This window comes from Bos indicus, chromosome 6, assembly GCF_029378745.1.
Source record: "Bos indicus isolate NIAB-ARS_2022 breed Sahiwal x Tharparkar chromosome 6, NIAB-ARS_B.indTharparkar_mat_pri_1.0, whole genome shotgun sequence".
NCBI classification, from domain to species: Eukaryota; Metazoa; Chordata; class Mammalia; order Artiodactyla; family Bovidae; genus Bos; species Bos indicus.
The window spans coordinates 31,726,844-31,749,599 of record NC_091765.1 but is presented as its reverse complement, the minus strand read 5'-3'; the positions used below and the strand labels follow the sequence as shown (position 1 = coordinate 31,749,599).

Below are 22,756 nucleotides of genomic sequence, written 5' to 3'. Positions count from 1 at the left end.
TGAGAAGAGGAAGAAGGAAATGGCAACCCACTCCAGTATTCTTGCTGGAGTAACCCCATGGACAGAGGAGGCTGGAGGGCTACAGTCCATGGAGTCACAAAGAGTTGAACACAACTCAGCAACTGAGTACAGTTATTAAAAACCTTTCTCACATTATGTCAAATATCTATCTCCCTATATCATCCATCCACAGCTTTTGTTTTCCTTCTAATCAAGCATAAACCCTTCACATATTTAACATAAATTTTAAATTGTTAGTTTCTGAATCAAGTATCTCTTTATTGTTTCTCAGATAGATGCCATATTTTTATGAAAATTTAATTTCTTCTGAATTAACTGTTTTATCAATGTCTTTCCAAAATTATTGTTCCCAAAGCTGAACACAGCACTTTTAATACATTGGTTTGACGGACTCAGTCTTGTTCTGCTACACGTTGAAAACCACATAACAAAGGTGACACATATTGGGGTTGTGTATCAAATGCTTGGATCTTCTTTAGTAGGAATGCTTGTCCAGCCAGTTCCTCCTAAGCAAAAAGTATATAGATTTATATCCCTAAAATTGCTTCTTGGTTTTTCTGTTGTCTCTAGCTTAAAGTCATATGCAAATTTGTGAAGTATATCTACCAAGTATTCTTTGAAGCTGTTAATAGAAACTTGAATTTGAGAATAGGGTTAAATAAAGAGACCTATAAAAAACAAAGTTTGACATACATGCATGAAATAATATGTTTTGCATGCAGTGCTTAATTTACTTTAAAAGCTATTCCATCTTATTATCCAACATATGTTATTCCCTTATTGATAAAAATAATTTAAAGCACTATGTTAAATTAATACAAATTTATATTATATCCTACTGTTTACACATAAATACTACCACTTTCTCCTTAACTTCTGGTCTGGTAACCATATCACTAAGAAAATGATATTAATGTGTCATCATTTGTTCTTTATGGACCCAAGATGCACTAATAAACACTATTATCTTTTCTAAGACTCCAGACATGAAATATTTGGTCACCACCAGGCCCTAGAATATTGTTCATGAGTCATAGTGTGACCCTTTATGGGGAAAAAACAGAACACTTGCCCAATTATCAGAAAACATTATTCTTGGAAGTTTCCACTTCTATCATATCCTGACTTCTCACAGTTTGCCAACAGTGCTTTCTGGATCACATCTGCAATTTATTCAATGTGTAGGAGGTCTCCAGATTTTACTGATTTTACATTGTTAGAAATAAAAGTTATTGAGTATATTTTCCCAAGGTATTTATCTTCCCTCATAATTGTTTACATAATCTGAAAGGTATAACAAGCAATATTTTTTTTTAAAATTCTGAATTTTACCATATTCATTGTAAAATTTTTCTCACTAAAAATTGTGTCTTAAAACTTTTAATTAACTCAACATTTCACTATTTTTGAAATGTTGACTTAACTTTTTGATATATGGATATGGGATTATGTTTACATATTCTCTTCGTTTTTAATTTGCTCTCTTGAGTGCTAAAATATTTACATGATTCAGCCTAATATCTTTTCATATTTATTAAGAATTTGCCAATAGCAACATTTCATTCTCCAAGGTTCCCATGATTTCTGTCTCACCAAGTAGTAATTGCTTGATTTATTAATTATACCTTTATTTAGAGTTTATTTAGTTCAATAATGTGCTTTGTATTGGCCGAGTTTTGAAAAAGTATATTAAGGTGAATAACACATAGATTGCACTATCAAAGAATTTTGCCTGCTGATAAGACAAGTCATGTAAACAAATGTCTGTGGTACCTGGTGAAAAGTGCTAATTATCATCAAAAAAGGACAGATTAAGTTGTATGTGAATTGGCAAAAGAAAATATAATTCATTTTTATTTTAATATTTCCAGAGTTAAATCTAGCATCAGAGTTTCCTCATTATTTGCTTGGTTCCTGTGAGATAAAACTGGCTAAAAGGCAAATCAAGATTGCACTCACAAGTTATATTTGATTGAATAAAAATTGCAAAAAGAAATCTGGAAAGTTAATGCCTTCTATCATTATTAAATCTTATTTCTGCATTAGTTTTATAGTCTATATTAGAAAAATTTAATCCTTATTCTTTGTTGACCAAACAATAGAGAATAAGCCCATTAAAAATAATATTTTAATACTAAATATTTACCTCCTTGTTCCAACCATTGGTTAATATCAGAATATATTTATTTTCTCCTGTTATTAATGTTTTAATCTCATTTTAATCTCTGTAATAGTTATTAAATAAAATTTCACATATCACTAATTTCCAGATGGGGTTACATGAAGGCTTTCTGTCTTAAAATATTTCTACAACATGAAACTGTATAAATATTTTTTCTTAAGTAAGAAATTTCAAGTTTACTTTAATGCCTATATGATCTCTTTTGTAAATAATAAAATTTTTTATTTTTAAAATTACACCCCTAGATCCTGGTTTCCAAATATAGTTCTCCAGTAAAAGGAACCAGCGTTCCTAGAGAAATGGTTGATTTTAAGGCTAAGGTAGGAAAAATAGAAGGTGAATTGGGAACATTTTGTCATCCAGAAAGAAAAGAAGTGTTCAAAAAACAGAAGGAGCAGGGTATGTCACACAAGTCAATCTGAAACAACTTCCAGTTGCCAAAACTGGAACAATTCAGAAACAAAAAGGAACAATGCAGTATTAGATTTATAATCCAAACTATAAAATAAATACATGAGTCATAATGATATAACTGAGTAAATACAGAAATAAGTAAGGGAGAAGAAACAACCTTCCTAAAAGAGAATTCTAAATAATCCTTGTATGTGCTACCTTCCCAAAGTTTTATCCTCCCCTACTCCCCATTAGGTGTGTGCTGGACTTAAGTGACTGGTTTCCAAAGAAGAGAGCATAGAACAAGAGAAAAGAGGAGAAATCTGACAGATACAACCATAATCAGTGATCAGTGAGGCTCTGTGGATACCATGTGATCCCATCATAGTCCACCACCATGATATTCTTTCCAAAAATCCATAATCCCAGTCTAATAAGGAGAAAAACATCAATTAAATAAAAATTGATATACATACTCTAAAGTACCTAATTCAGTTCAGTCACTCAGTCATGTCCGACTCTTTGCGACCCCACGCCCCAGACCAGGGGCGGCCACCAGGAGGACCAACCCCACGTCCAAGGAGCAGTGGGTGCGCGGGCGCAGGAGGGCCTAGAGGAGCTTTCCCATGTTGAAGGTCAGGAAGGGTGGTGGTGAGGAGATACCACTCATCCAAGGTAAGGAGCAAGGGCTGCACTTTGCTGGAGCAGCCGTGAAGAGATACCCCACGCCCAAGGTAAGAGAAACCCAAGTAAGATGGTAGATGTTGCAAGAGGGCATCAGAGGGCAGACACACTGAAACCATACTCACAGAAAACTAGTCAATCTAATCACACTAGGACCACAGCCTTGTCTAACTCAATGAAACTAAGCCATGCCCATGCGGCAACCCAAGACGGGCGGGTCATGGGGGAGAGATCTGACAGAACGTGGTCCACTGGAGAAGGGAATGGCAAACCACTTCAGTATTCTTGCCTTGAGAACCCCATGAACAGTATGAAAAGGCAAAACAATAGGATACTGAAAGAGGAACTCCCCAGGTCAGTAGGTGCCCAATATGCTACTGGAGATCAGTGGAGAAATAACTCCAGAAAGAACGAACGGATGGAGCCAAAGCAAAAACAATACCCAGTTGTGGATGTGACTGGTGATAGAAGCAAGGTCCGATGCTGTAAAGAACAATATTGCATAGGAACCTGGAATGTCAGGTCCATGAATCAAGTACCTGATTAGCACGCCTCAAAACTCTCAAGGTCATGGAAAAAAAACAGGAAGGATAAAGAATCTGTTACAGACCAGAGGAAACAAACAATCCATGACAGCTGAATACTCTGGATAGGGTCTTGGAACAGAAATTTTAAAAGGCATGAGTGGAAGGACTGATAAAATATGAATAAAATGTGGGGTTTGGTTACTAGGAATGTTCTTCCTTTTGCCCAGTGTACTCTAGTATACACGGTATTAACATTAGGGGAAACCTGGTAAGAGGCACAACAGAATGCTGCAGGGCTACCTGTGCACCTTTTTTGTAAATCTGAAATTGCTCCAAAATAAATAGTTTATGTAAAAGATCATAAATGAATTTAGAGATTTCCTTTTAGGCATTAACTATGATTTCTGACTATGGAGGACCAAGAGTTTAATTTCTTTCTGTCTCTTGCCTCTGCTATACATAAACAACCTTCCCTATTATAATTTTATTTATATTAATATATTGTATAGTTGAATTCACAGCCGACCCATTTAACAAAACTGTAATTACTTTCCTTTTCTTGTACAACATCTTGTTTCCCTGAACTTAATAATTATCTTAATTTTTCAGCTGTTTAATTTCTATGTACTTAACATTTATTCAGCCTCAAAATTTTCTCCATTGTTTGTCTCCTTTCAAGATGCTCAAATGTATCCAGTGTTCTGTTTATTTCTACCAATATGGTAAAAGATGTCTTCATAGATTACAGACTTTTTCAAAATTATTCTGTTTGACCTCAGCCTGTCTTAGGTCCCTTCATCCTTTATTTTATATTTTTCCTTGGTTTACTCCATGCCATGCCAAGAAGCCATGCCATCCTACCAAGGGATCTTCCTGATCCAGGAGTTAAACCTGCATCTCTTAAGTCTCCTGCATTGGCAGTCAGGTTCTTGACCGCTAGTTTAGTTCAGTTCAGTTTAGTCACTCAGTTGTGACCTACTCTTTTGGAGCCCATGGACTGCAGCACACCAGGCCTCCCTGTTCATTGCCAATTCCCGGAGTTTACTCTAACTCATGTCCTTTGAGTCAATGCCATCCAACCATATCATCCTCTGTCATCCCCTTCTCCTGCCTTCAATCTTTCCTGCATCACAGTCTTTTCAAATGGGTCAGTTCTTCACATCAGGTGGCCAAAGTATTGGAGCTTCAGCTTCAGCATCAATCCGTCCAATGAATATTCAGGACTGATTTCCTTTAGTATGGACTGCTTAGATCTCCTTGCAGTCCAAGGGACTCTCAAGAGTCTCCTCCAACACCACAATTCAAAAGCATCAATTCTTCGGCACTCAGCTTTCTTTATAGTCCAACACTTACATCCATACATGGCTACTGGAAAAAACCATAGCTTTGACTAGACAGAATTTTGTTGGCAAAGTAATGTCTCTGCTTTTTAATATGCTGTATAGGTTGGTCATAACTTTTCTTCCAAGGTGCAAGCATGTTTTAATTTCATGGCTGCAGTCACCATCTGCAACGATTTTGGAGCTGCAAAAAATAAAGTCTGTCACTGTTTCCACTGTTTCCCCATCTATTTGCTCTGCAGTGATGGAACCAGATGCCATGATCTTAGTTTTCTGAATGCTGAGTTTTAAGACAACTTTTTCACTCTCCTCTATCGCTTTCATCAAGAGGCTCTTTAGTTCCTCTTCACTTTCTCCATGAGGGTGATGTCATCTGCATATCTGAGGTTATTGATATTTCTCCCAGCAATCTTGATGCCAGCTTGTGCTTCCTCCAGCCCAGCATTTCTCCTGATGTACTCTGCATATAAGTTAAATAAGCAGGGTGACAATATACAGCCTTGACACACTACTTCCCTAATTAGGAACCAGTCTCTTGTTCCATGTCCAGTTCTAACTGTCATTTCCTGACCTGCGTACAGATTTCTCAAGAGGCAGGTCAGGTGGTCCGGTATTCCCATCTCTTGAAGAATTTTCCAGAAGTAGTTGTGGTCCACATAGTCAAAGGCTTTGGCATAGTCAAAGCAGAAGTAGATGTTTTTCTGGAAATCTCTTGCTTTTTGTTTGATCCATCAGATATTGGCAATTTGATCTCTTGTTCCTGTGCCTTGTCTAAATCCAGTTTGAACATCTGGATGTTCATGGTTCACATATTGTTGAAGCCTGGCTTGGAGAATTTTGAGCATTACTTTCCTAGCATATGAGATGAGTGCAATTATGCGGTAGTTTGAGCATTTTGGGGCATTGCCTTTCTTTGGGATTGGACTGAAAACTGACCTTTTCCAGTCCTGTGGCCACTGCTGAGTTTTCCAAATTTGCTGGCATGTTGAGTGCAGCACTTTCACAGAATCATCTTTCAGAATTTGAAATAGCTCAACTGGAATTCCGTCACCTCCACTGTCTTCATTCATAGTGATGCTTCCTAAGGCCCACTTGACTTTGCATTCTAGGATGTCTGGCTCTAGGTTGGTGATCACACCATCGTGATTATCTGGGTCATGAAGATCTTTTTGGTATAGTTCTTCTGTGTATTCTTGCCACCTCTTCTTAATATCTTCTGCTTCTGTTAGGTCCATACCATTTCTGTCCTTCATTGTGCCCATCTTTGCATAAAATGTTCCCTTGGTATCTCTAATGTTCTTTAAGGGATCTCTAGTCTTTCTCATTCTGTTGTTTTCCTCTATTTCTTTGCATTGATCGCTAAGGAAGACTTTCTTATCTCTCCTTGCTGTTCTTTGGAACTCTGCCTTCAAATGGGTAGATCATTCCTTTTCTCCTTTGCTTTTCACTTCTCTTCTATTCACAGCTCTTTGTAAGACCTCTTCAGACAGCCGTTTTGCCTTTTACATTTATTTTCCTTGGTTATGGTCTTGATCCCTGCCTCCTGTACAATGTCACGAACCTCCATCCATAGTTCTTCAGATACTGTCTATCAGATCTAATCCCTTGAATCTATTTGTCACTTCCACTGTATAATAATAAGGGATTTGATTTAGGTCATACCTGAATAGTCTAGTTGTTTTCCCTACTTCTTCAATTTCAGTCTGAATTTGGCAATAAGGAGTTCGTGATTTGAGCCACAATCAGCTCCCAGTCTTGTTTTCGCTGACTATATAGAGCTTCTCCATCTTTGGCTGCAAAGAATATAATCAATCTTACTTCAGTATTGACCATCTGGTGATGTCCATGTGTAGAGTCTTCTCATGTGTTGTTGGAAGAGGGTGTTTGCTATGACCAGTGCGTTCTCTTGGCAAAACTCTGTTAGCCTTTGCCCTGCTTCATTCTGTACTAGTGCACCTGGATGAAACACTGCATCCAATTATTTTCTTAGGAAAATTGGAAATAAAATGTGAGAACTACAGTCTGGAAATGTCTTTACCACATTTACAATTGATGTACACGTTGGTTGAAGAATTCTTGTCCTTTAGATTTTTTTTCAGTGTTACCTTATATTTTTTACTTTAGAACATGGTTGATTACCAGTGTTGCTGGTTTCAGGCATACAACAATGTGACTCAGTTATGCATACACATGTATCTATTCTTCTTCAAATTCTTTTTCCATTTAGGTTGTTAGAAAATATTGAATAGAGTTTACTGTGCTATATAGCAGGTCCTTATTCATTATCTATTTTAAATGTAGTGTGTACATGTCAATCTCAAACTCCCAATTTATCCCTCTCTACCTTTCCCCATTGGTGCCATAAGTTTGTTTTCTAACTCTGTTTAGTAAATAAATTCTGTTTAGTATTTGTTTCTGTTTAGTAAATAAATTCATTTGTATAAATTTTTTTTAGATTCCACATATGAAGTGATAGCATGATATTTGTCTCCCTCTACTGGACTTATTTCATCTAGTATGATAGTCTCCAGGTCCCTCCGTGTTACTACAGATAACATTATCTCCTTCCCTCTAACGACGGAGTAATATTCCATTGGGTCTGTGTGTCAGTGGACATTTCGGTTGCTTCCAAGTCTTGACTGTTGTAAACAGTGCTTCAGTTAACATTTAGAACCGTGCCCAGGAGTGAGGTTGCTACATCATACGGTAGCTCTATTTTGAGTTAGTTTTTTTTTTTTTTTTAAGGAATTTCCATACCGTACTCTACAGTGGCTGTTCCAGTATAGATTTACATGCACAGGTTGGTTGAAGAATCCTTTTCTTTTAAAAATTTTAACACACTGTTCTATGGCATCAAGTATTGCTGTTGAGAAATCTGAAACACATCTGACTCTTGATCTTTTATGTTTGGCCTCTTTTTTTGTTCTAGAAGTTTGTGATATCTCTTCTTGATCCCTTGTGTTCTGAAATTTTACTGTAGTGTGTCCATTTCCACCTTTTGTCCCTGGCACCTGTTAAGCCCCTTTCATCTGTAAACATATATATTCTTTAGTTCTGAGACTTTTCTTGCATTACTTTTCTGATGGATTCCTTCCTTTCATTTTCTTGGCTTGTATCTCCTTTCTAGAATTGCTAGTATTCATATTTGGGGCCTTCTGAATTAATTCTTATTTCTATATTTACTTACTTAACAATTTTGTATGCTTTTATTCTTGGAGATCTTCTATACTTCCAAAGGCCCTGTTTTTCATTTCTACTATCATATTTTTTAACTTCCATAGTTCTCTTTGTTCTCTAAGTTCTGAATTTTCTATAGAATCCAATATTTTATTACTTCAATGTCTTTTAACCCTTTAAAAGTATAAGGATATTTCTTTGTTGTCATTTTTTAATTTGCCTTGAACATTTTCCTCTCCTTGCATATTTTGTTTCTCTCAAATAGCTTTTTCTTTTGATCATTTTAGTTGCTTTTGCATTAGAAAATTTTCTTTTTGATATCTGATAAAGTTTGAATGCTGACTCATACTTAAAAGTTAGAAACTGAGAAACTACCTAGATGCTGTGAGAAATAGTCAGATGCAAGAAAGGAAAGGGCTTCTGTGGTGGCTCAGTGGTAAAGAATCTGCCTGCAATGCAGGAAACTCAGGAGACGTGGGTTCAATCCCTGGGTCAGGAAGATCCCTGAAGAAGGAAATGGCAACCCACTCCAGTCTTCTTGTCTGGAGAATTCTATGGACAGAGGAGTGCAGGGGGCTACAGTCCATGGGGTCGCAAAGAGTCGGACACAACTGACTATGCACACACAGAAGACAGGAAAAGGAGCATTCCAGACAGAAAGAAAAATAGGTGTGAAAGACCTAAAGCAATACTGAACTTGGCCCACTGGAAAATCAGGTTTAAAAATGGGACATAGGAGCTAGAAAATGTTGCGGAAGGGAAAAGAGATGAGGGATTAATTTTACCTTCCAGAAAGAAAGCCTTAGGCTTAAACTGGAAGCTCAGGGTTTAGGCCAGAGGGCTTCATAATTTATACCTGGAAAATGCAAGGCGTCCAGGCAGATGTCCGGTTGCAGCTGTCTCCTGTAAACCCTAAGAAAGCACCAACAGCCACTCTGTGCCTTCAGCTCCTTTTATGAATGCTATTTTTATAAGTCACTTATACCTTTGTCTCTCACTGCACGAAGAATTTTCAGTTCATTAAATAGCAACTTCTGCATTTCGTTGGTGAAGAAAAGGAGGCCCTGAGCCATAAATGTATTAGCATTTTTATCACTAAAATTCTCTACTGGTACTTACAGTTTCATCGAGAATATAAACATGCTGTTCTTAACATCATTTAGAGTTCCCCAAACCTGAGTGAAAATGAACACGATGGCTCAGCAGAGGAAAGGGATTGAGTTTACCTAACTGGAGGAAATGTCATTGAGAGACACCATGGAGGAAACCTAACCTAACTCTGTGAAACTTAAGTCTATTTGATTTTAACAGACAGAAGGAAGTCAATGTTTCCCCAAAAGGCAGTTAGTACATGAAGACAATAAATCCCAAGGTGTCAGTCTGCCTTTTGTTCAAAGCATTGAGATATTTTCTTGAGAGCTGTAGAATTATAAAAGTTAACAACATGATGGTAATGATTCCCAGCAATACACCCCATAAGGTGACCCTTAAATTCTAAGTACTCAGTGCTTTTAGGATATAAGTATATTCCACTGCAGAATAAAGGGATGAGAGGTAACTGACTCTGGGGTTTTTAATCTGTTCACATGCAAGCTGTAGCTCCCATTTCTCAGAGAAAGAATAATAATAAAAAAAAAAAAAAACCCTCAAGTGGGAGAATAAAAATTCTCTCTCTGTTCTGGTTACACTTTATTTTAAAAAAAGAAAAGAAAAAAAAAATCTTGCCAAAAAATATTGATGTTTTCTCAAACACTCTGTAGTCATTTACAGCCCTTCATGGCATTTATACCCAGTCTTACTAGGGCAACCTTATGAGCTACATCTCTCATTTTTCTGAAGCCACTGTTGGGAAAGTTTCCATATAATGCTGTTTGTGGAAATCACTATTCGCAAAATGACACTTGGTTTTAAAAACCAAATGACAAGACTTTTAAACTTAACTTAAAAAAATTAACTGGTTGTGCATTTTCGTTGTTGCTCAGTCATTCAGTCCTGTCTGACTCTTGGCAGCCCCATAGACTACAGCACACCAGGCTCTCTGTCCTTCACTATCTCCTGGAGTTTGCTCAAACTCATCTGTTGAGTCAGTGATAGCATCCAACCATCTCATCCTCTGTCATCCCCTTCTTCTCCTGCCTTCAATCTTTCCCAGCATCAGGGTCTTTTCCAATGATTTGGCTCTTCACATCACATGGCCTAAGGATTGGAGCTTCAACTTCAGCATCAGCTCTTCCAATGAGTATTCAGGGTTGACTTCCTTTAGGATTGACTGGTTTGATCTCCTTGCTGTTCAAGGGACTGATAAGAGTCTTCTCTGCACCACAATTCAAAAGCATCAATTCTTCAGCACTTAGCCTTCTTTATGGTCCAGCTCTCACATCTGTAAACGACTACTGGAAAAACCACAGCTTTGACTATACATACACCTTTGTTGGCAAGGTTTGTCATAGCTTTACTTCCAAGCAGCAAGCAGCTTTTAATTTCACCATCCACAGTGATTTTGGAGCCCAGGAAAATAAAATCTGTCATTGTTTGCACTTTTTCCTCATTTCAGTTCAGTTCAGTTAATCAGTCGTGTCCAACTCTTTGAGACCCCATCAATTGCAGCACACCAGGCCTCCCTGTCCATCACCAACTCCCGGAGTTTACTCAAACTCACATCCATCGAGTTGGTGATGCCATCCAACCATCTCATCCTCTGTCATCCCCTTCTCCTCCTACTCCCAATCCCTACCAGGATCAGAGTCTTTTCCAATGAGTCAACTCTTCGCATAAGGTGGCCCAAGTACTGGAGTTTCAGCTTTAACATCATTCCTTCCAAAGAAATCCCAGGGCTGATCTCCTTCAGGATGGACTGGTTGGATCTCCTTGCAGTCCAAGGGACTCTCAAGAGTCTTCTCCAACACCACAGTTCAAAAACATCAATTCTTCAGCACTCAGCTTTCTTCACAGTCCAACTCTCACATCCATACATGACCACTGGAAAAACTATAGCCTTAACTAGACAGACCTTTGTTGGAAAAACAATGTCTCTACTTTTCAGTATGCTATCTAGGTTGGTTGTAACTTTCCTTCCAAGGAGTAAGCATCTTTTAATTTCATGGCTGCAGTCACTATCTGCAGTGATTTTGGAGCCCCAAAAAATAAAGTCTGTCACTGTTTCCACTGTTTCCTCATCTATTTCCCATGAAGTGATGGGACCAGATACCATGATCTTCAGTTTTTGAATATTGAGTTTTAAGCCAGCTTTTTCACTCTCTTCTTTCATTCTCATCAAGAGGCTCTTTAGTTCCTCTTCACTTTCTTCCATTAGAGTGATATCATCTGCATATTTTTTCAGTTCAGTTCAGTTCAGTTCAGTTGCTCAGTGTGTCCGACTCTTTGTGACCCCATGGACTGCAGCACGCCAGGCTTCCCTGTCCATCACCAACTCCCAGAGCTTACTCAAACTCATGTCCATCGAGTTGGTGATACCATCCAACCATCTCATCTGTCATCCCCTTCTCCTCCTGCCTTCAATCTTTCCCAGCATCAGGGTCTTTTCCAATGAGTCAGTTCTTCGCATCAGTATTGGAGCTTCCAATACTATTGCATCCAAAGTATTGGAGCTTCTGCTTCAGCATCAGTCCTTCCAATGAATATTCAGGACTGATTTCCTTTAGGATGGACTGGTTGGATCTCCTTACAGTCCAAGGACCTCTCAAGAGTTTTCTCCACACCACAGTTTAAAAGCATCAGTTCTTTGGTGCTCAGCTTTCTTTATGGTTCAACTTTCACATCTATACGTGACTACTGGAAAAACCATAGCTTTGACTAGATGGGCCTTTGTTACCAAAATAATGTCTCTGCTTTTTAGTATGTTGTCTAGGTTGGTCATAGCTTTTCTTCCAAGGAGCACGCATCTTTTAAAATTCATGGCTTCAATCACCATCTGCAGTGATTTTGGAGACCAAAAAATAAAGTTTGTCACCGTTTCCATTGTTTCACCATCTGCTTGTCGTGAAGTGTTGGGACCGGATGCCATGACCTTAGTTTTTTGAATGTTGAGTTTTAAGTCACCTTTTCACTCTCCTTTCACTTTCATCAAGAGGCTCTTTAGTTCTTCTTCACTGGTTGATATTTCTCCCAACATTTTAAGACACTAGTAATACTGAATCATAAAATAGCATAAATCAAAATTGTACTTAACTTGGGACTACCCACCATCCTGATTTCTCACTGTAAAGACATTATGTGCAATAGTTATGGGAGAGTTTAACAGACATCGTATCATATGAACATCCTGGGAATATCACATTTTCCTAAACTGAGCCACAAGAATACTTCTTATATTACTCTAGGTTACTGTTCAGGCTCAAATATCTTCTCCATTCTGCCCAACCTGAGTCACTACCTCTCATCTAACCCTCTTTAATTTCCTTCAGTTCATTTACCACTATGAAAGTTAACTTATTTTCATGATAATTTCAGATTATATCTCCTCTCATTAGCCTGGAGCAGGGGTTTCAGAGCCCTTATCTGTCTCCTCTATTGTATTCATTGCTGTTTTCAGGACCTGTAATAGTGCCTAGCAGCACTCAATAAATATTGAGTGAAATATTATGTCATCCTGGATTTAAACTTTGATGGCTCATCAGAACTGAGCCATAGCTTGAGAACTTTTTCTCCTTTTTTAAAGTAATTCTTCGGTTGAAACCTGCTGAAAGACAAAGCAAATGTGAAAGAAATTACTGAAGCTAGCAATAGTGTGTTAGTGTTAGTCATTCAGTCATGTCTGACTCTTTGTGACTCCATGGACTATAGCCCACCAGGCTCCTCTGTGGAATTTTCCAGGCAAGTATTTTCCTGCTCCGGTATTGAGTTGCCGTTCTCTTCTCCAGGGAATCTTCCTGACTCAAGGACCAAACCCAGTCTCCTGCAGGCAAATTCTTTATCATCTGAGCCACCAGTGAAGCTAACAATAGCTCCAACAAATAGTCACCATTCTGATGATGTTGATAAAATATATAAGCTTAGTGTTTGGCATTAGCAATGTGCCCATATAATAGAATAAGAAAGTTCACTCCCACTGTTTCTATCTTTTCCCACCAGATATAAAAAGAGAGAATGGGTAGGATAAGAAAGTCAATGAGATAGGGGTAGTGACAATTTCTTTGGCTTCATTTTCACCAAAGGAAGATGCTGAAACAAGTGTGAGGGTTGGCCTCACTGCCCACCAGGAAGAGGTGGATGGGGTTGGAATGCTTAGAATGCAGGAGGGGCTCAGGGCATGCTAAGCCTCTGCCTTCTTATACAAAGCAGTGGGAAAGCAGAAAGACCTTATGTTCTTCATCCAGTGTCCTGTCCCAACCAGTCTCCTGGCATAAATGAAATCCTCTTCCCAGCCTCTATTCCTTTCCTAGGACCAGTGGTCTTAGCCATCTTGCTTTCTGATACCACACTTACATAGTTGCAGAAACCTAGAGGTTCTCAATGCCATCACTCAGATGACAAGCCAACCATCTGGAGGTGCTGCACACTCATTTCTGCAGTTTACTTCATCTTGATATTGGGCATTTGCCAAAACTCAAGCAGTCCCCTCATAATGGGTCCCAAATTCTCATGGCATCCCTTCCCAAGAGTCCCTTCTGGAAACTAAAAAGAAGGAGTATATCTTAATGAAGTGAAAAACACATTTTTGTTATCAGCGTTTCCTAGAGTATTTGGATATTATTCTTCTGTGATTATAGGGCTTCCCTGGTGAGTCAGTGGTAAAGAATCCACCTGCAATGCTGGAACCACAGGAGATACAGGTTCAATCCATGGGTAGGGAAGATCCCCTGGAGGAGGGCATGCAACCCATTCCAGTATTCTTGCCTGGAGAATCCCATGGACAGAGGAGCCTGGCAGGCTACGGCCGATAGGGTTGCAAAGAATTGGGCACAACAGAAGCAACTTAGCACACACACATTTGTGATTATAAGATGCTAAACTCTCAGATAGTTGGGGAGCAAAGTAATATCTATAGCCTTTGGTGTAAGGGGAAAGGAAGGAGGAAAGAAAATAAAATAAACCTTTTATATTTCCAATATAAAAAAGAACAGTTTTAAAAACTGACTTATTTTTTGAGATACTAACAGACAAAAAGCCTTAGATGGTTGGTAAACATTTGGGGTATTTTTCAGTTATCTCACTGATTTTTATGCATTAACACATTATACACAGCCCTGAAGAAACAAGAGGAAAAATGTATCCAAGTTATGGGTGTAAACTAGGTTTGTCAGCATGAGTGAGTGAAAATAAAATTGCTGAAAATATTTGTTTATTCAGTAACAGCCAGTTGACAATAAAATGGAATGTATTAATGTCTCAGTAGACAGTAACTTCAGCTTGTGAGAATATCAAGTGGACTGCAAATAAGAGAGAGAGAGAACTAGAGCAAGACAGCGTCAGGAAGAGAGAAAGCGAAAAGAGGCGCTCCCTGTATCGTGGGGAGCCTGGAAACAGAATAGTGCAACATCCTGAAGTCTCAGCATCTAAACTGACATGACTATGGGGTGAACTTTAAACAGTGTTTTATTACCAGGAAGACAAGTTATGTAGATGCTATGCCGCCGCTGCTGCTGCTAAGTCGCTTCAGTCATGTCCGACTCTGTGCGACCCCAGAGACGGCAGCCCACCAGGCTTCCCCGTCCCTGGGATTCTCCAGGCAAGAACACCGGAGTGGGTTGCCATTTCCTTCTCCAGTGCATGAAAGTGAAATGTGAAAGTGAAGTCGCTCAGTCGTTCCTGACTGTTAGCGACCCCATGGACTGCAGCCTACCTGGCTCCTCTGTCCATGGATTTTCCAGGCAAGAGTACTGGAGTGGGGTGCCATTGCCTTCTCCATAGATGCTATAAGAAGAGCCAAATCACAGAAACACAATCAATAAAAGAACTATAAGCTTGCCTTATAAATTCTTCAGCAATTATCATTAATACTCTCATCTTCTGACATCTACATATATAGGCCCTTGTTTATTATTTTTACAACCCTCTCTGTTACACCAAGTGCTATTATGATGTTTTTATGCTTAACGCATTTCAGGGGAAAGCACACCAAATTAGATATAGATTGCCTGATTTCTTAAGACCAGCTCTCCCAGTGATTTGTTTTGTAACCACTGGGGACATAGTATTTCTGTTTTCATTTCCTCATCAGTAAAATCAATATTTATTCTCAGATATTAAGGGATGTATGAAAGAGATGATAAACTATTCTGTCTTCTTTCAGAAATACTTTGTAAAAACCTAAGGTAGTATTAGCATTTAAAATGAACAAATATGAAGCCAAATATAAGTGATTTTATATAATATATAATTTCATATAACTTTTATATAATTTATAGACTAATTTTGCCTATTCAGCATTTTAGAGGGTTTTGCTGTTATTTAGAGTAAGTAGAATTCCTACAATAGATTAGGGACTTTAAAGAAGAGGTGGCAAGAATACACAGAAGAACTGTACAAAAAAAATCTTCACAATCTAGATAATCACGATGATGTGATCACTCACCTAGAGCCAGACATCCTGGAATATGAAGTCAAGTGGGCCTTAGAAAGCATCACTACGAACAAAGCTAGTGGAGGTGATGGAATTCCAGTTGAGCTATTTCAAATCCTGGAAGATGATGCTGTGAAAGTGCTGCACTCAGTATGCCAGCAAATTTGGAAAACTCAGCAGTAGCCACAGGACTGGAAAAGGTCAGTTTTCATTCCAATCCCAAAGAAAGGCAATGCCAAAGAATGCTCAAACTACTGCACAATTGCACTCATCTCACATGGTAGGAAAGTAATGCTCAAAATTCTCCAAGCCAGGCTTCAGCAATACGTGAACTGTGAACTTCCAGACGTTCAAGCTGGTTTTAGAAAAAGCAGAGGAACCAGAGATCAAATTGCCAACATCTGCTGGATCATCAAAAAAGCAAGAGAGTTCCAGAAAAACATCTATTTCTGCTTGATTGACTATGCCAAAGCCTTTGACTGTGTGGATCACAATAAACTGTGGAAAATTCTGAGAGAGATGGGAATACTAGACCACCTGACCTGCCTCTTGAGAAACCTATAGGCAGGTCAGAAAGCAGCAGTTAAAACTGGACATGCAACAAGAGACTAGTTCCAAATAGGAAAAGGAGTACGTCAAGGCTGTATATTGTCATCCTGCTTATTTAACTTACATGCAGAGTACATCAGGAGAAACACTGGGCTGGAGGAAGCACAAGCTGGAATCAAGATTGCCGGGAGAAATATCAATCACCTCAGATATACAGATGACACCACCCTTATGGCAGAAAGTGAAGAAGAATTAAAGAGCTTCTTGATGAAAGTGAAAGAAGAGAGTGAAAACGTTGGCTTAAAGCTTGACATTCAGAAAACGAAGATCATGGCATCTGGTCCCATCACTCCATGGCAAATAGATGGGGAAACAGTGGAAACAGTGGCTGACTTTATTTTTCTGGGCTCCAAAATCACTGCAGATGGTGATTGCAGCGGTGAATTTAAAAGATGCTTATCCTTGGAAGGAAAGTTATGACCAACCTAGACAGCATATTAAAAAGCAGAGACATTACTTTGCCAACAAAGGTCCATCTAGTGAAAGCTACGGTTTTTCCCGTGGTCATGTATGGATGTGAGAGTTGGACTATAAAGAAAGCTGAGCACCAAAGAATTGATGCTTTTAAACTGTGGTGTTGGAGAAGATTCCTGAGTCCCTTGGACTGTGAGGAGATCCAACTAGTCCATCCTAAAGGAGATCAGTCCTGGGTGTTCCTTGGAAGGGCTGATGTTGAAGCTGAAACGCCAATACTTTGGCCACCTGATGCAAAGAACTGACTCATTTGAAAAGACCCTGATGCTGGGAAAGATTGAGGTCAGGAGGAGAAGAGGACGACAGAGGATGAGTTGGTTGGATGGCATCACCCACTCGATGGGCATGGGTTTGGGCGGACTCCAGGAGTTGGTGATGTACAGGGAGGCCTGGCGTGCTGCAGTTCATGGGGTCACAGAGTCGGACATGACTGAGCAACTGAACTGAACTGAATACTAATGTACCAGTATTATACGTATTTTGGGGAGGACAGTAATCTACCTGCTTTTATCTAAAATCCTAAAGTCTTACGTTTCTAAAGGTCTTAATATTCCCCATTTATATACCCAAAAATGGTTTTTAACTTGGCACTACATTTATGTAGTAAATTTTGACCAATTTTCAAATATTAATCAGATTTCTTAAGTGACTTTATTTCGCCAAGTGGTCAAAAGTTGTGGAATTCATAGAATGGCTATTCCTCTGAAATGTACACTCTTACCGAGATGTGCCTCAGTAAACATGACAAAGTCCTAACTCATCTTCTTTTGTTTTGACCTCATTTCAGGCCACATATAAATGGTACCTATATATTCCTCTTCATAATTTTCACAAAACTTTTATGAATTTACCACCTCTGTCATCCAATTATAAAACTGAGGTTTGAAAATAATCATGTGACTTGCTCAGAATCATATAGCCAACAAGTCACAAAAGATTCAAAGCCATAAATCCCAGTGCTACATTTCCTGACCCCTATGTTGGCCTCCTGGCTTCTGAAAGCTTGTCTTTCAGAGAGCCATAGTAAAACTGTTTGCAATACCGTAATTGGACCATTAACTAGCTTGGTTATATACTTTCTAAATGCAAAGAGATAGTAATTTATTTTTGAGGAAAGAAGAAGCACTCTTCATTTTGAAAATTGATGACAATTTCAAGACTGGAAAATACTACTGTAGCAGAAACATTTTAAATAAAAGAATGAATAGTCCAAGGAATGAACTGACACTCAATAAGTACATATTAGGAAATGTTTTAAAACTGGAAGCACTTGACTGGAAATAGCACTCAACAGGGAAGCATATCATGTGAAGTTGATTCCAGTTCTAACAGTAAATTTCCATCTTGACCTTGAACAAGGTTTTTTACATTTTTAAAATCTCAGTTTCTTATATATAAAATAAAATCAGAGATAGCAGTTTTTGTGCCAAGGGCATATTTGTTATGGAAGAGATGTTATCTGTTTCAGTATTTTGAGCTTCTAGAGAACAGTCCTCAATAAAGGTAAGAGAGTAATAGTATGTAAAATAATCAAAGCCATAATCAGGAAAATTCTATGCCCTTATATACCATGGCTCTCAATAAGATTGACTGTCCTTGTCACAGCCATTTTCAGAAGAAGCAAAACTATCCAATTCTAATAATGCATTGAATCCCATTTCTAAGTATGTCCATTTTGTGGTATATATTAGCCTCATTGCTAATATTTCTTTAAACAGGTATAAAAGAACTAATGTATTGAAACATGGGTTTCATTTATTTCCGATTAATTTTTGTTATACTCAACAGCAAATCACATGACTAAAATACCAGATCTGGATTATGACCTTGTTTTCTTGACTTAGAAAAGTAAAAAGAACAAAATTTAATTTTTTTCATAAAGTCTAGGTAGAAGAAACAAATTATTACAGATATGGTATGCCAAGTCCCTTGAAATTCATATGAACTTTTAAAATATTTTTCTTATCAAATAGAAGATCAACCAAAAATCAGTCTATTGCACAATGAAAAACTAAAAACCTGTTTTTCTTTCTTTAACAGATAAAATTGGTCACTTCAGGGAATAACTCAGCTTTCATCTCACTGAAACATGTCACATCAGCACCACAATATTTTTTTTAGGGGAAAAAAAAGGAACTGAACCAACAGGGAGGAGCAGTTGGGTTTGCTTTTACTTACACCAAAGGGCATGATGAAGGGAATATAGTTTGACGAAAATTAACACAGTAGCTCTAAGCAGAAAACATCCTTAAGTAAAGGAGAAAGAATTTACAAATATAAAACTTGTTGTAAGAATGTACAAACTGAATTGACTTTATCTTTAGCATCATTAACTAAAACACATTTTCACACAAGCCTTAATATTTCAAATACCTGTTGGGGTTTTCTGTTTGTGTTTTTTAATTGGAGTATAATTGTTTTACTGTGTTCTGTTAGTTTCTGCTGTAGAACAAACTGAATCAGCTGAATATATACATATATCCCTTCCCCCTTGAGGGATTTTGTGTTTGAAGAATATTCATTGTTTCATATGTCATATGTCAAATACTATAGTAATGAGGAAAATATTCAAAAATCAAATTCAAGCTACCAAACTTTTGAAAAAATTGTTTAGTGCCTGCTGATCAGATGTACTCATTGGGGAGAAATTTGACTGAGGATAAATATATCCATAAGGTGGGGTTTTTGTGTGTGCTCCACAGAGTTTTATTCATCCAAAGGAGTATTTTATCACACTGAATTTTTGAAGTTCTTATTCATGTAGAGAGAGAGGTTTTCTGCCAAGCTAATTAATATAATTAGAGAAACCAAAATGTGTCAACCTACTGCACTAAAGACTATGAGTAATTCTATTTTGTTATTCCTTCCAGAAAAAAAAAATAATTCTATGTGGTAGATGAGCACATATTTTCAATCAGTCTGACTTGTAGTCAAACTACTTATTTGCTTTTATTTGCTCTGCAACCCATGTGAATAAATTATTCTATTCCTCTGGACCTTATACATGAAATTGGAATAACACCTACCTCGTAGACTGATGTGAGGACACAGTGAAAGAATGTCTAACCTGTTGGTTCCCTTTCTTCACTCATTTTTTATTTCTCTGACTCTTTCAGAGGCTTATATATATATAAGGATTTCTGCACATTTTATAAAGAAAAGATACAAAAACACCTCTGATGACAGAGTACTCTCATAATCTGGTAAATCTAAGGCAAAGGCTATGAAAGTAGATGTTCTTACAGTGGAATTTCAGGTAGCTTCCTCTAATACTAAGCTTATCCATAAGGATTTTATGGAGGAGATCACTATTTTAAAAGACTGCCCAGGACACTTTGATCTTCAATATTTATGAGAAAATTCATCTTTGTAAGGTACTAAAAAATATACCTTCTTATAACTTGTGTTCAGATGTCTTTTTTCTACCCTCCGGGGGCATTCAGAAATTTTAAGACAACTAGATGCTTACATTAAGCCTTCATCAGCTTGAAATTCCCAAGCTCTACAAACCTTTTATGAAATGACATAATTTCTAGAACTTTCATCATTTTGAGCATTCCTTAAAGGATGTGCTCCAATATGTCAAATGATTCTTAAATATAACTGAAGATTACATCCCCAAAGTGTTCTTACCAGTGCAGAATAATAATAATAAATATGTTGTTATAAACTTTTATTCATACTTACTCTATGCATGCACAGACCTAGATATTTGAGATGCATACTTTTTAATGTATGATTTTATTCCATTTTTATACTTAGTTAACTGTCAAAATCTTAGCTAGAACATACATTGAGGCTCTACAGACTAGTTGTTAAAGGTTTGGTCTCCAAAGTCGGAGTTCCTAGATCTGAATGCAGATTCCACTATTGACTTGTTCTGTGACATGGGGAAAAATAACTCGGCCTCTCAATGGCTCAGTTTCTTCCATTGCAAATTGGATTTTAAGATTTGTCTTAAATAATTTTAAACTAAGTATGTGAAACACTTTAAGTTGTGCCTCATGTACAGTAACTGTCATAGGAGTGTTCATAGGGTACCATTGTACTCTAGATGCCTGGTACCCTTGTGGAGGACAAGGGCAATGAACACAAATTAATATAACTTAACATTGAGATAAATGCTGTTAAAAATGAAGTGTATGAGGTGCTAAAAATGAATGCTGAGGTGGAAGGTTGAGAGGATGGAGTTTTGATTTGCAGGTCAACAAGTCTCCTTTAGGGAGGTGACATTTGAGCAAACCTGAATGAAGTAAAAGAATGAGCCAAGTGAGGCCTGGAGGGACAGTGAGCCAGGAAGAGAAAATGGGCCACAAAAAAGGCCTGCGGTGAGATGAGCTTGGAAGAGTTATGGAGAGCAAACTATCCAGTGTACCTGAAGACAACTTTGCAAATTTGGCCGCTGAATCAGAGTTAGACAGGGGCCAGAGGACCTAGAGCGTTGTAGGCTGGGGCAAGAGGCACATAGAGGTAAAGCCTCTTGCCTAAGGTGACAGAGCTAATACCAAATTTCTCTGAATATAAGCCTTGTAGGTCTTAATCACTTTGCCTCTTTTTATGAACAAATATATTTTGCTCATATTAAAGTTCCATCCAATTTTTTAGAAGTCACACATACTGATGGCTTATATTGAGCTTCCTGTCAACTGAAATGTTGGCATGTGTTTTATTTTTTTGTATGGGAATGCTTATTAATTTGATTCTAAACCCTTCTTTTTTTATAACTGATTTTTGAAGAGGTTTTCATTTCATCTTATTCTTTTTGTTAGAAGAAAATTCAGAGAGCTTTATTTGATATGAGCAATTGAGTGAGAAGCAATCTGTTCACAAACAGATTTCATACTCAAAACTGATATTAAGCTCAGAAGCATAACATTGCAAAATGGCTTATAAAGTGAAAGTGAAGAAGTTGTCTAATCACTACAATGATTGTTACAACAAGGGTTACCACAGCAGATTACTTAAAAGTGACTATCTCGGGACTTCTCCGGTGGTCCAGTGTTTGACTTCACCTTCCAATGCAGGGGTGCAGGTTTGATCCCTGGCAGGGGAGCTGATATTCTGCATGCCTCCTGGCCAAAAAAGCTACAACATGGAACAGAGAAAATATTGTAACAAACTCAGTAAAAACTTTAAAAAGTGATTATCTCATATCATTTGAAGAAAATGATTTAAATTTAATATATAATTATCAAAAGTATTTATAAGAATTAACCTAAGTTGTACTTCCACTCAAGAAATAAGGTAGACTAAGTTTTGCTTATGTGGCTTAATTGGTTTCGTCCACTCAGGGGATTTTCAAAGCGTGGTCTCCATTTTATTTTATTTTAGCATATTTCATTTACCTTGCTCTTTTCAGTCTTATTTACTGATTCTTCCTGTCAGCTTTATGTGTTCTAATAAACTTTCTTTCTATATCTTCATGCAAGATTCTAATAAAAATGATGGACAAAAAATAGGACAAAATCGTTTGTCTGACTAATACAAATTCCCACAAGATGTCAGAAGTCTATTAAATTATCTTTAAAGCAGACTAGCCCAAATTATAAAATGCTTTCATTCTTAAAAACCTCTTCTATGAGTTTATTAAGGAAGATTTATCTAAGGACCCATAACATTTTCATGAATTCCTAGCTTAGTCTTCTATTTTTTTTTTTTAAGGGAAATTAGTTTGGTATGACATGTTTATCAAACAAAAGAAAACTACAAGTACTTACCATACGTATTTCTATGATGTTACAACTGTCCTAAAATTTTGTTATAAATGAATAGCATGCTTATTCAAGTGTAGGTTGTAGTTGTTATCTGTTTGAAAAGTGAGCCAGCA

General features: G+C 37.5%; 1 protein-coding gene across 1 annotated transcript in view; it reads left to right on the top strand.

The window, feature by feature from the left end:
* Window positions 1-22,756, top strand: part of GRID2 (glutamate ionotropic receptor delta type subunit 2) — a 1,601,543-nt gene that overhangs the window by 1,380,027 nt on the left and 198,760 nt on the right. The gene's annotated exons all lie outside the window — the stretch shown is intronic.